This window comes from Salvelinus namaycush, chromosome 28 (genome assembly GCF_016432855.1).
Source record: "Salvelinus namaycush isolate Seneca chromosome 28, SaNama_1.0, whole genome shotgun sequence".
In the NCBI taxonomy this organism is placed as follows: Eukaryota; Metazoa; Chordata; class Actinopteri; order Salmoniformes; family Salmonidae; genus Salvelinus; species Salvelinus namaycush.
The window spans coordinates 8,157,115-8,170,449 of record NC_052334.1 but is presented as its reverse complement, the minus strand read 5'-3'; the positions used below and the strand labels follow the sequence as shown (position 1 = coordinate 8,170,449).

At 45.8% G+C, this 13,335-nt stretch overlaps 1 pseudogene; it reads left to right on the top strand.

Annotated features, from left to right (window-relative positions):
* The window catches only part of LOC120023015, a 143,851-nt pseudogene that overhangs the window by 68,886 nt on the left and 61,630 nt on the right, over positions 1-13,335 (top strand).

Sequence of the window (13,335 nt, the reverse complement as noted above, 5' to 3'; positions counted from 1 at the left end):
CAATCATTGCACACACACTGCTCGTGAGCGTCTGTGTGGCCAGGTGCTAAAATAGAAATTGGTTCTATTTGTGAAGCTCAATGCGCTGCAAGTCCAGTCTCTCCCATCTCCTCATTGGTTTTTAGGAGCTTATACCCACATGGGTGATTGAAAGATAAACTGAGGTCCACACTCCAGGCGGTTGTAGTAATGCACAGTAAAGTTGGTTGCTAAACGTCATATAAAGTCCAAAGAAGAAAAGGAAGCTTGAAGGAAAGAGGAGAGATGATGAGAAACGAAATCGGTTGACCGTTTTATCTGTGGATTAATTGTCGGAGTAGGGAACCTTGTGCATTTCAGGTAAAATCACAACCCAATGTTTATATCCCAGGACAAATTAGCTATCAATAGCAAGCTAGCTAGCTAAATTACCATAAATGTTTAATGCTTTTTGACCTATCTAGAATCTAAAAGGTTTCTTCGGCTGTCCCCATAGGAGAACCATTTGAATTAACCTTTTTGGTTCCAGTTGGAACCCTTTTGTGGTTCCATGTAGAACCCTTGCCACAGAGGGTTCTACATGGAACCCAAAAGAGTTCTACCTGAAACCAGAAATTGTTATGCTATGGGGACAGCTGTAGAACCCTTTTGGAACCCTTTTTTCTAAGAATATGCATAGGTTGACTTCCTTGTTGTTCTGCACTCAGCTGTGTACTTCATGTTGTACTGTACAGATGGAGGAGAGGATGTTGAGCTCCCAGGAGCTATGTGAGGGCTGGAGGGAGATAAAGGAGCAGAAGCAGGAGCTATCTGATCAGTTCCAGGATATGGAGCAGCAGCTTCTCAGCCTCTCCAGAAGACCAGCCGAGCTCGAGACCAAGATCGCCCTCAACATGCTCACCCAGGCCAAGGTAGGAAGCATGGTCAATCCCACAACATGCTCACCCAGGCCAAGGGAGGAAGCAGGGTAAATCACACAACATGCTCACCCAGGCCAAGGTAGGAAGCAGGGTTAATCCCACAACATGCTCACCCAGGCCAAGGTAGGAAGCAGGGTTAATCCCACAACATGCTCACCCAGACCAAGGTAGGAAGCAGGGTTAATCCCACAACATGCTCACCCAGGCCAAGGGAGGAAGCAGGGTTAATCCCACAACATGCTCACCCAGACCAAGGTAGGAAGCAGGATTAATCCCACAACATGCTCACCCAGGCCAAGGTAGGAAGCAGGGTTAATCCCACAACATGCTCACCCAGGCCAAGGTAGGAAGCAGGGTTAATCCCACAACATGCTCACCCAGGCCAAGGTAGGAAGCAGGATTAATCCCACAACATGCTCACCCAGGCCAAGGTAGGAAGCAGGGTTAATCCCACAACATGCTCACCCAGGCCAAGGTAGGAAGCAGGGTTAATCCCACAACATGCTCACCCAGGCCAAGGTAGGAAGCAGGGTTAATCCCACAACATGCTCACCCAGGCCAAGGTAGGAAGCAGGGTTAATCCCACAACATGCTCACCCAGGCCAAGGTAGAGACCTGATGACAGACCTAAGTGGTTGAAACATTGTCACCAATTAACCACATCAAATCAAATTGTATTTGTCATATGCAAATACAACAGTGAAATGCTTACTTACAAGCCCTTAACCAACAATGCAGTTTTAAGAAAGTATGTACTAAAATAAACTGAAGTAAAAAATAAATAAATACAAATATAAATTAAAAATAAGAACATTTGAAAAATAACTAATAATTAAACAGCAACAATAAAATAACAGGGAACATAGACCGCAGTGTGCAGAGTAAAACATATGCAGTACCAGTCAATAGTTTGGACACCTACTCATTCAAGGGTTTTTCTTTATTTTTACTATTTTCTACATTGTAGAATAATACTGAAGACATCAAAACTATGAAATAACACATATGGAATCATGTAGTAACCAAAAAAATGTTAAACCAATCAAAATATATTTTATATTTGAGATTCTTCAAAGTAGCCACCCTTTGCCTTGATGACAGCTTTGCACACTCTTGGCATTCTCTCAACCAGCTTCACCTGGAATGCTTTTCCAATAGTCTTGAAGGAGTTCCCACATATGCTGAGCACTTGTTGGCTGCTTTACCTTCACTCTGCGGTCCAACTCACCCCAAACCATCTCAATTGGGTTGAGGTCAGGTGATTGTGGAAGCCAGTTCATCTGATGCAGCACTCCATCACTATCTTTATTGGTAAAATAGCCATTACACAGCCTGGAGGTATGTTGGGTCATTGTCCTGTTGAAAAACAAATGATAGTCCCACTAAGCGCAAACCAGATGTCATGGCGTATCGCTACAGAATACTGTGGTAGCCATGCTGGTTAAGTGTGGCTTGATTTATAAAAAAGCAGCAAAGCACCATCACACCTCCTCCTCCATGCTTCGTGGTGGGAACTACACATGCAGAGGTCATCAGTTCACCTACTCTGCTTCTCACAAAGACACAACAGTTGGAACCAAAAATCGCAATATGGACTCATCAGACCAAAGGACAGATTTCCACCGGTCTAATGTCCATTGCTCGTGTTTCTTGGCCCAAGCAAGTCTCTTCTTATTATTGGTGTCCTTTAGTAGTGGTTTCTTTGCAGCAATTTGACCATGAAGGCCTGATTCACGCAGTCTCCTCTGAACAGCTGATGTTGAGATGTGTCTGTTACTTGAACTCTGTGAAGCATTTATTTGGGCTGCAATTTCTGAGGCTGATAACTCTAATGAACTTATCCTCTGCAGCAGAGGTAACTCTGGGCCTTATTTTCCTGTGGCGGTGCTCATAAGAGCCAGTTTCATCATGGCGCTTGATGGTTTTTGCGACTGCACTTGAAGAAACGTTCAAAGTTCCTGAAATGTTACGCATTGACTGACCTTCATGTCTTAAAATAATGATGGACTGTCATTTCTCTTTGCTTATTTGAGCTGTTCTTGCCATAATATGGACTTGGTCTTTTGCCAAATAGGAATATCTTCTGTATAGCACCCCTACCTTGTCACAACACGACTGATTGGCTCAAACGCATTAAGAAGGAAAGAAATTCCACAAATTAACTTTTAACAAGGCACACCTGTTATTTGAAATGCATTCCAGGTGACTACCTCATGAAGCTGGTTGAGAGAATGCCAAGAGTGTGCAAAGGTGTCATCAAGGCAAAGGGTGGCTATTTGAAGAATCTGTTTAATACTTTTTTGGTTACTACATGAATTCCATATGTGTTATTTCATAGTTTTGATGTCTTCACTATTATTCTACAATGTAGAAAATAGAAAAAATTTAAATACAAACTTGAATGAGTAGGTGTGTCCAAACTTTTGACTGGCACTGTCGCACTTCCATCTTCACTGGATCCCTAAGAAGACTTAAGTTTGATCTCTCCACATTGAATCTAGATTCAAGAAGTGTGTAACAGTCAATATCAGTTTCACCGATTAGCAGTTTGCTCATATACAAACCACTAGCACAGCAGGAGATCAAACATGCACATTGCTCAAATCCAATAAATCTCTCTCCAACAGGAGTTTAGCCAACAGCTGCAGAGTAAACAAGCCACCCTATCCAGTATGACAGAGAGTGTGAGTCGTCTGACTGCGGGCCAGGACAGCCCGGAACATGGGGAGATAGGGCGTCTGAGCCATGCCTGGCTGGGGTTGTTTCACCAAGCTAACAGGCTGCAGGGCCAGAGACAGGAGGACCTGCAGAGGATCCAGGAGTACCACAACTGCATCACAGCCATGGAGGCACTGTTTGAGCAAGTGTCCAAGGAGTGGGATAACCTGGCCAGGTGGGGTCATCTATCTATCTGAAACCTATCACTGAGTTACTATAGAATGAGATCTATTGCACTAACTTTGCTCTGATTCCACCCACAATAATATCACAATGCACAATTAAAGTTCATACATAATGTTTTGACAACATCACAAAAAAGCAAAAAGGTAGAATTTCTTTGGTTCTGTTTGGCTGACTCCAGCAGGTCTTGTTGCTATTTGCTAGTGAATGAGCAGTCCCTTTCATTGCAAAATTCTATTGATGTGGGACCAGCCTCCAGTTTATGTAAATAGAAGATTGACTCTGTGTGGGATCAATAGCTGAATAGTCATAGTTGCCATGACAGTGGTAACATGACTTAAGAGTTTGAGAGCTGTACCAACATTCTAAAAACCATGACAATGTCTCTCAAACATTCCCTTTCAGCAGTAGACCTGAACTTCTTCTAATCACTCTATTTTCATTAGAATATGTCTTAACTTTGAAAAAGAGTCATTATAATATCCAGTAATTTTATATTTTCATATCCTCCCTAGGACTGATGCTGAAAGTTCATCTGAGCACTTGGAGGCGCTGAAGAAACTCGCCGTAGCTCTCGAAGACCAGAAGGGAACTCTGGAGGACCTGAAGGACCAGAGGCAGAAAGTCACCCACCACCTGAACCTGGATGACAAGGAGTTGGTGAAGGAACAGATCAGCCATTTTGAGCAGCGCTGGGTTCAGCTGCAGAGCCTCATCAACAGGAAGATACAGGACTCGGTGCTGACCCTGGAGGACATGGCCAAGGTGTGTGAGTGTTGTAAAAGGCAGAATACACATTTCAGTTCTAATCAATGGACAATAAAGTATCTATTTTACTCTATTCTATTCAGGTGGAGGCCCGTCTAAGGGAGGCCAGGGAGTGGGCCGAAGAGCAGCAGCCAGGCCTTTCTGAAGCCATGAAGATGAGTCCTCCTCCAGAGCTGGCCCAAAGCTTCCTATTCGACCACCTCAGCATTTGCAGCGAACTGGAGGCCAAGCAGCTGCTTCTGGCCCAGGCCATGAGTGATGCTGACCGTGTCCTGGCTCACCTGGGGCTCAACGAGTGCCAGCGCCTGCAGCAGCTCATCTCAGACACTCAGGCCGAGGTGGAGTCACTCAGCGTGAAGGTGGGAGAAGGTTTTATAAAAGGCCATTTGGGTTTCTCACCTCTCCTGCACATGCATGTATACCTTATGTTTACACTGTAACTCATGTTACAAAAATATATATATTTTTATTAAATAAAGGTGGCTCAACGCAGGAAGCACCTCAGCAAGGCCTTCACTGAGAGGACCCAGTTCTTGCAGGCTGTCAACCAGTCCATCACCTGGGTCCAGCAGAATGAGAAGAAGGCCCAGGCGGAGGAGTACATTGCACTGCTACCTGACGACCTGGCCAAGCAGGTTAAGGCCTGCAGGAACATCCAGAGCAGCCTGAAGGCCTACCAGAGCGAGCTGACCTCCCTGTGGTCTCAGGGCAGAGACCTGATGAAGGACGCCACGCAGGACGAGAAGGTGGAGATGCTCACCAAGCTGCAGGAGCTGCAGAACATCTTTGAAAAAGCCCTGCAGAAATGTGTCCAGAGGCTCCAAGAACTGGACAAGGTGCTTGTCTCCAGGAAGTACTTCAAGGCAGACCTGGAGAAGACGTGTCAGTGGCTGAAACAAGCAGACATAGTGACCTTCCCTGAGATCAACCTCATGAATGGCGACTTGGAGCTGAACGTGCAGCTGTTGAAGTACCGGCAGATAGTAGAGCAGGCAATGGAATATGAAAACCTCTTACTGATCGTCCAGAGAACTGGTCAGGAGATCCTGCCCACTCTGAATGAAGTGGACCACTGTTATTTGGATGAGAAACTCAATGCCCTGCCACAGAAATACAACAGCATACTGGCTCTGGCCAAAGAGAAACAGGAGAAGATCGAGCAGGCCATCCTAGCCAGAAAGGAGTACGCCTCATTCATAGACGTGACTCATAAAGCATTGAAAGAGCTTGAGGAGCAGTTCCATAACTTAGGGATGCAGCCTGTTGGTCTGCAGACAGAGGAGGTTGTGAATTTACTGAGCGACTACAAAGCTCTTCAGGTAGATCTGGGCAACCTTGGTCTGGCTGTCAGTGAACTGAACCAGAAGAAAGAAGGCTTCCGCAGCACTGGTCAACCCTGGAGACCTGAAGAGTTGACCCAGCTGGTGAGCCTTTACAATGGGCTCAAGAGGCTCATCGAACAGCGGGTGGAGCATCTCAACGACACACTGGGGTCCTTCGAGGACCACAAGGCCATGGCCATGCAGGTGGACTCTGAGCTAAAGGCTACCAAAGAAGAGCTAGTCAAGGTCAACGCAGAGACCCAGTCGGCGGAGGAGAGGCTGAAGAATTACCATGCCCTGGCCGGGAGTCTTCAGAGCGCCAGCTCTCACCTTTCCAGACTCATGGAGCAGATGGATAACTTGGCTCCTCAGCTGGACAAGGCTGCCCATGAGGCTTCCAGGGAACAGGTGGTCCTTTGGCAGGAGGAGCTGCAGTCCCTACAGTCTGCCGTGGGGGAGCTGATAGTGGAATGTGAGAATAGGTTTGTCCAGAGTAAAGACTTTGAGACGGAGGTGAAGAGAACGCTGGACTGGCTGCAGCATATCAGGGATGAGCTGGGCTGTGCTGTGGTAGTGGTGGACGTGAGGGTAGAAAAGGTCCAGGAAGAGATCAGGAAACAGCAGATAATGCAGGATGAGGTTCAGTCCAGGCTGAGGATCGTGGCGGCCCTGAGCAGTAGGGAGAAACAGAAGTACACCAGCGCCAACGAACTGGTCCCAGCCCACGTTGACCTGAGCCTGGAGGAGATGGCCAATCTACAGGCTGATGTACAGCAAGCAATGAGTTTCAAACAGGTAAGAAAATATCATACTGTCTCAATATATATATTACAATTTAAGGGAGTTGGGTTTTTTCCGGGGTTTTTAGAAATCCCGGTTGGAGAATTCCATCTGAGAACTTTGGGAAAGTATATGGAATTTTCCAAACCTGTAATAATGGCAGTAACATAGCCTATTGGTTGACATTTTGTATTGGTGTTGTTGGCTTCACATATTCACCCTCTCGATTCCCATGTCTGTTCTCCAGATCACCCTGGAGCAGGCCTTGGCGTTGTGTCAGAAGTACCACTTCCGGATGCAGTCTGCGTGTGAGTGGCTGGAGGACGCTGTGGCCTTCCTACAGCTGGCCAGTCTGGGGGTGGACGTAGAGAACTACGAAGAGTGTCTCCGCCAGCAGGAGGACATCCTGGCCTCAGAGCAGGTGGCTGCTCTATTAAAGACACAATGCTATAAGAAAATTAAAACAAAGCTTCAATTAATTGCATCTTATGAATGTTGGCCTTTTTGCCTTTGTTTGATGTAATGGGTTGCCTGTTGCAAGCTAGCCTGGTCCCTGATCTGTTGGTGCTCTTGCCAGATACATTTCAGTATGACAATGAGTGACAGGAAGTGGGCATGATAGCACAGACTAGCACTCAGGCTAGCTTCAAGCACTTGTTCATTTATTTACGCAACAGGATAAGAGTTAAAGTTGTTCTCTCCCTTTTTCCTGGGAGCAGAAGTTCCTAGACCACCTGCAAGAGTTGGAGGCTCTGCCCCCCCAGCTGGAGAACCTGGTTAACCCCACAGCCAAGGAACAGCTCAGACTGAATGTGGAGTCTGCTCAGCAGAGAGGAGTGGAGGTCCGAGATCAGCTGCAGAATCACCAGGATGTCCTGATCAGGTACAGAATTAGAAGAAAAGATTGTAACCAAAACATTGACAATAGGGGTTTAAAAGTTTTGAATATATATATAGAGAGAGACGTTGGTGCAGAGATGGGTAACTCAAGACCGAGAGTGATTGGATTGGATTGTCTTAATGTGATCGTCATCATTATGACATACTCAATTGAAACTTAGACATTATATACCCTCCAACACATTTTCCCCCTCCAACACAATGTAGTGTATCATACAGATGTTGGATCTTACTTTGGCCAGTATTGTTGCAGCAAAAATAAAACTGCAGCAACATGATTTGCAGCAACATCGCAGGATTTAAATCATGAAGCTCATCTGCATATCCTGTGGTGCATGAATATTATCAGCAACAAAAGAGTGATCAATTTAAGATCCTATATCTGTATGTTCTATCTTCTGTAAATACTTGGCTGCACCATGAAATGTCCTATTGGGACAATAACTGAATTTAATTGAACTGAATTAAATTGACTGTCCCTAGCTGTGTGGCCAAGTGGAAGTCTTACCAGGAGGCGAGGCAGACGGTGATTGAACTGATGAACGAGGCAGAGCAGAAGCTTACTGAGTTTTCCACCGCAAAGGCTGCCACCTTTCTGGAGGCCGAGGAGAAACTCAGGAGTCACAGGGTAAAAGAGGACCATGGGAAAATAAAGAGTGTCTTCTATTTTGACTTGTACATTCTTGGTTACTTTGCTAATGACGGAGTAATCAGATCAATAATCTTTAGTCATCAAAGCACAAAGTTAACATTAGTAAACATTTTCCAGAGAGAACTTGATGTGTTAAGAACTTACCCTCTGGGCACACACTGGTTGAATCAACGTTGTTGATTCCCAGTCTCAATGAACCTACGTTGAACTAACATGGAATAGACGTTGAATTGACATCTGTGCCCAGTGGGTAATATGTGGATTTACAATGACTCCTCCATTGTGTGTATATTCCCTCCTTCCTTCCTCCCTGCCAGTCCCTGGTGTCGATGGTGAATGGGTTCCAGGAGAAGCTGACAGGGCTGGAGGAGCAGGCATCACAACTGGAACTGGTGGGGAGTGAGGCCAGCAAGGCCACCATCAGCCGCTCCATGACCACGGTGTGGCAGCGCTGGACCCGGCTTCGCAGCGTGGCACGAGGGCAGGAGAGGGTACTGGAGGACACGGCCCAGGAGTGGAGGACCTTCAGAGAGAAGGTACTGCAACGCTAAACATTAAACATGACTAGATGAGTTGTGAGTACAAAGCAAAACAACGCCAAGCGTTTCTTATTCAAATAGTACAATTTCACTCTGTAGCCTAAACAAATAAACTGTAGAGAAGACAATAGTAAGAACTAAACAGTATACTAATAGCATATACTGTATTGTGTATCTGTTCCCCATATATCCTGACATTATAGATCCTAGCCTGATCCATATGTTAGTGCTTACAGCTTATGTTTGGCATAACAACTATCATAGATGTTTGCTGCAGTATATAAGCACAAACACATCTGGAACGAGGCTAAATAGGTACAGCACAGTATTTTACATGTGCCTGTCTTCGTTCATTTCAGATGGTGAAGCTGAGGAGCATGGTGGAGGATCTACAGAGCCGTATTATAGACTGTGTTGTGGAGAAGGCCTCCAAGGCTACCCTACAGTCTGTGTTGGACCAGCATGAGCTGCTAATCCAGGATGTAGAGAGAGAGCTGTCCTCCCTCACCCTGCTGCGTCAGTATGCCCTCAGCCTGCTCCATGATGTGGAGGTCCCTTCACCATCACCCACCTCTGGACAGGACGAACTACCCAGTCTCAAGGAGATCAGAGCAGTACAAGACCACCTGGAAAGGTATTGAAACGATCAATATTGTTTTTTTACATGGATCAGTTGGTCACTCACAAATTAGATTAGCCTTCAAATGTCAGTTCTAGACGTTGCTTTCGTGGCTAGAATATGATCTGTTGGTTATAATTGTAAACAACTCAATAGGCCTATCAGAAGGACCTGAATGCTTAGTATTACTTACTTAATCCTCTTCATTCCGAGAGGAACATAGGGCTAAAATTTCCATCGCCTTCACTCTTGAAAACAGATAATAGTGGTTTTATTTCTCTCCTCCACCAGTCTGCTGCAGCAGGCGCAGACCAAGCGTACCCAGGCTGGGGTGGAGCTGAGGGACAGAGAGGAGGTAGAGAAGAATTTGAGTGTGGTCAAAGCCTGGATCCAGGAGACCAGGGAGATGCTCCTCAACCCCACCTCAGATATAGATGCTCTGCTGCAGGAGCTGGAGGTAAGCAGCTGGCAAACCCTATGGAACTAAAGACAGAGTTAACACCATCTGACACATCATTGTATTGACTACACATGACTCTGTCACAAAAATAACTAGTTCATTGCCAAAATTCCATAAGGCATTTACTCAACTGTTGTTTCCAGCAGTATTGTATGCTATGGTGTAGTCTCAGGCTGGGATCGATGCTAGCTATGGTGTGAATTAAAGAATTGTTATGTGAGTTGCTTGTTTTCGAGTATTGGCACATGTGGACATGACCATGTTTCTCCTATGTATTGTACAGGTGGTTCACGGTGATGTGATTGGCTACCTTCAGCATGTGGATAAGATAGCAGAGCAGCAGCAGAGCAAGTATCTGGACCTGTACACCATCCTGCCCTCAGAGATCTCCATGCAGCTGGCTGAGGTGTCCCTAGCACTGGGGGCCATCCAGGACCAGGTACTGTACTGGACTATGTAGGGCATAACCCCCCCCCCCCCCCACACACACACGTACACACACATTTTGCCATGGGGCCGAGCGAAGATTTTGGAGTTTTATAACTAATTTCCTGCAATTCTACACATTTTGCCATATGGTGTTTGCAGTTTTTAATATGATAACTGATGAATTACCCACCCCAGTCGGTAATTCAACCATTCTCACTACAAGTTTAGATACCTGGCCGCTAGACTAACTTACCAATCCCCCAAAAATTGATGACATGGGCTAATTGAGTTGATTTTTATTGACCTTTATTTAACTAGGCAAGTCAGTTAAGAACAAATTCTTATTTTCATTGATGGCGTAGGAACAGTGGGTTAACTGCCTTGTTCAGGAGCAGAAAGACAGATTATTATTATTATTATATATATATTTTTACCTTGTCAGCTCAGGGATTCAATCTCGCAACCTTTCGGTTACAAGTCCAACACTCTAACCACTAGGCTACCTGCTGATGCACGACCAAATTTCAAAATCAACTATCTTTTACTGATGTACATTATAACAGGGTTGATTTGTGTATTTCCTTCCTCTTCTGATTTTCCCAAGGTTCTATCCAAAGAGAAAGAGATCCAGAAGACAAGAGACATCAAGGAGGACATCAGTTCCAGGATCCATGACGTGTCAGAGAAGATGAAATCCATCTCCACCAGTCTCAATGACAAAGCCAGCGATGTCCGACACGGTAAAGACGAGACCAAGGTGAGCGCGAGCTGAAGAGGCTCATGCATACAGCTCTTAATCAGGGTTGGGGTCAATTTCATGTCAATTTAGTAAATTCAGGAAGTAAACTCAAATATTCCAAATACTATTTTCTGCTCTTAACGTGTGTTGTTTTCCCTCTACATACAAAGTGAATGAGCATACAGAGCTGTTATCTTGGTAAGTTTATTTAACTCAGAGTTTCTCTCCTCTCCACAGTGTCTTTGTGATGACCTGGAGAGCTGTCATCGGACTCTGTCAGAGCTGGATGCTGCAGTCCAGGAGTTCAGCAGACGGAACCCCATCTTGGCCAAACAGCTGAGTGATGCCATCGTCAAGTTAGGAGACATCCACCACCACACTGCCAGCCTGGCCGAGTGTAGGACCATCTGGTTCAAAAAGGTTAGGAACCAATTGTATCAAGAAAAGGTTGGGGAAAAATACAAAATACATGGGAAGTCTAGTTGTTGTTACACTGTTGTTGTTGTTACCCCGAAGATGTGGCATCAATGTACGGTGTTGACCAGAGTGTTTACAGGGGCCATTTGACTTTTAATCCTTGTAATACCATAACACACATTGTCAGTGTCACTAAGGTATCCATTTCCCTGACGCCTGTTCCCTAGTTCCTCATTGCCTCTCTTGTTATCTCTCCCCTCCAGGCAGGGACCCATCTAGAGGAGTACAATGAGATGCTGGACTTCATAGTGAGGTGGTCGGAGAAAGCCAAGGGCCTGGTGAGGGCCAACATCATCTGGAACTCCTCCTCTCATCTGCAGGAACAGATACGGATGGACGAGGTGGGTGGAGAACGACATGAATAAACACATGATGGAGAGCTGCTGGATTAAAATGCTAATACAAACTGTATTAAGCCCTCTCGCTGTTCACTTCCACTGTACCCTCTGCAGCTATACTGGTGGTGTGTGTGTGTGTGTGTGTGTGTGTGTGTGTGTGTGTGTGTGTGTGTGTGTGTGTGTGTGTGTGTGTGTGTGTGTGTGTGTGTGTGTGTGTGTGTGTGTGTGTGTGTGTGTGTGTGTGTGTGTGTGTGTGTGTGTGTGTCAGTAAATATGTGTTCTGTTACCCTGTCTCCTATCATTCTCCCTCTAACCAGGGATCCAGGATGTTGGTTCTCTTTAACCGGCACCTCTCAGGATTCATCCATCACTGTGTGGCACTCATTTTCATAGACAGTGTCCTCTTACTCCATTCATTGCCTGTATTGTGTTGTCTTCCTCCTCTCCCCATCATCAGTCCGTGCTGCGTGAGTCTCGAGAGCTCCATGGGGACCTGCAGGCCATGGGAGAGAAGGTGGATCTGCTGTCTGAGGTGCTGCAGACGGAGAACATGTCCCAGCAGGTGTGTGAGCTGAGCCGCCACACCGAGGAGCTCCAGCAGACCATCAGGACACGGCTGCAGAGCCTTCAGGACGCAGCCAAGGTACTGACTCAGACATACTGAATACACTGGCTTAGCATTTAGCCTAGCATCGGATTTTACTGTTGCATTGTTGTTGTTGTCTTTGTTTCAGAGGCAGTCGTTGACAAAATTATGCACAATGTGTAAATAGCTTTTAGCATCTCAGTGTTATTCTCACCTGTACATAAAAACAATTTCAATTTCATTGATTGACCTGTGTGTAGTCCTATTGACAGACGGTTAACATGAATTGGTTAGCCAGCCAGCTAGCACTCACTAGATTTGGTTTTGGGTTCCAAGAATAACCTGTGTGTCCTGTGTGGTCCCCTCAGAGTATGGAGCCTCTGGAGTACGAGGTGAAGACCCTACAAGTGGCTCTGGAACAGGTCCAAGCTACACTGACCTCTCCTGAACTTGCCCGACAAAGTCTCAAAGAACAACTGGCCCAGAGACAGGTAGCTAACTTCAATTCTAACTTAACCAGAGAATAACACAGAATTTTAAATAGCATTTTATTCTCATATCATGTTCTTGTTGTTGTTGTTCTTCTTCTTCTTCTTCTTCCCATCCTCTTCTTTCTCTGTCTCTTTCTACTTCTCCTACCTACGTCTCACACTTACTTAAGGCTTGACGGTAGAATGTAAAGTTTCCTCCTGTCTGTTCTCCTAGCGTCTGCTGTCGGAGATGGAGGGCTTCAAGCAGCAGGTGGAGGCGGTGCAGCTGTGTCAGAGCGCCCTGCGCGTCCCAGAGGAGGTGATGCCTGGCCTGGCTATCTGTCACACAGCACTGGGCCTACAGCAGGAGGCCAGCCAGCTACAGCATGTTGCAATACAGCAGTGCAACATTCTACAGGTAGGGAGGCCGTAGCACATTGTGTAACGGATGAGAAA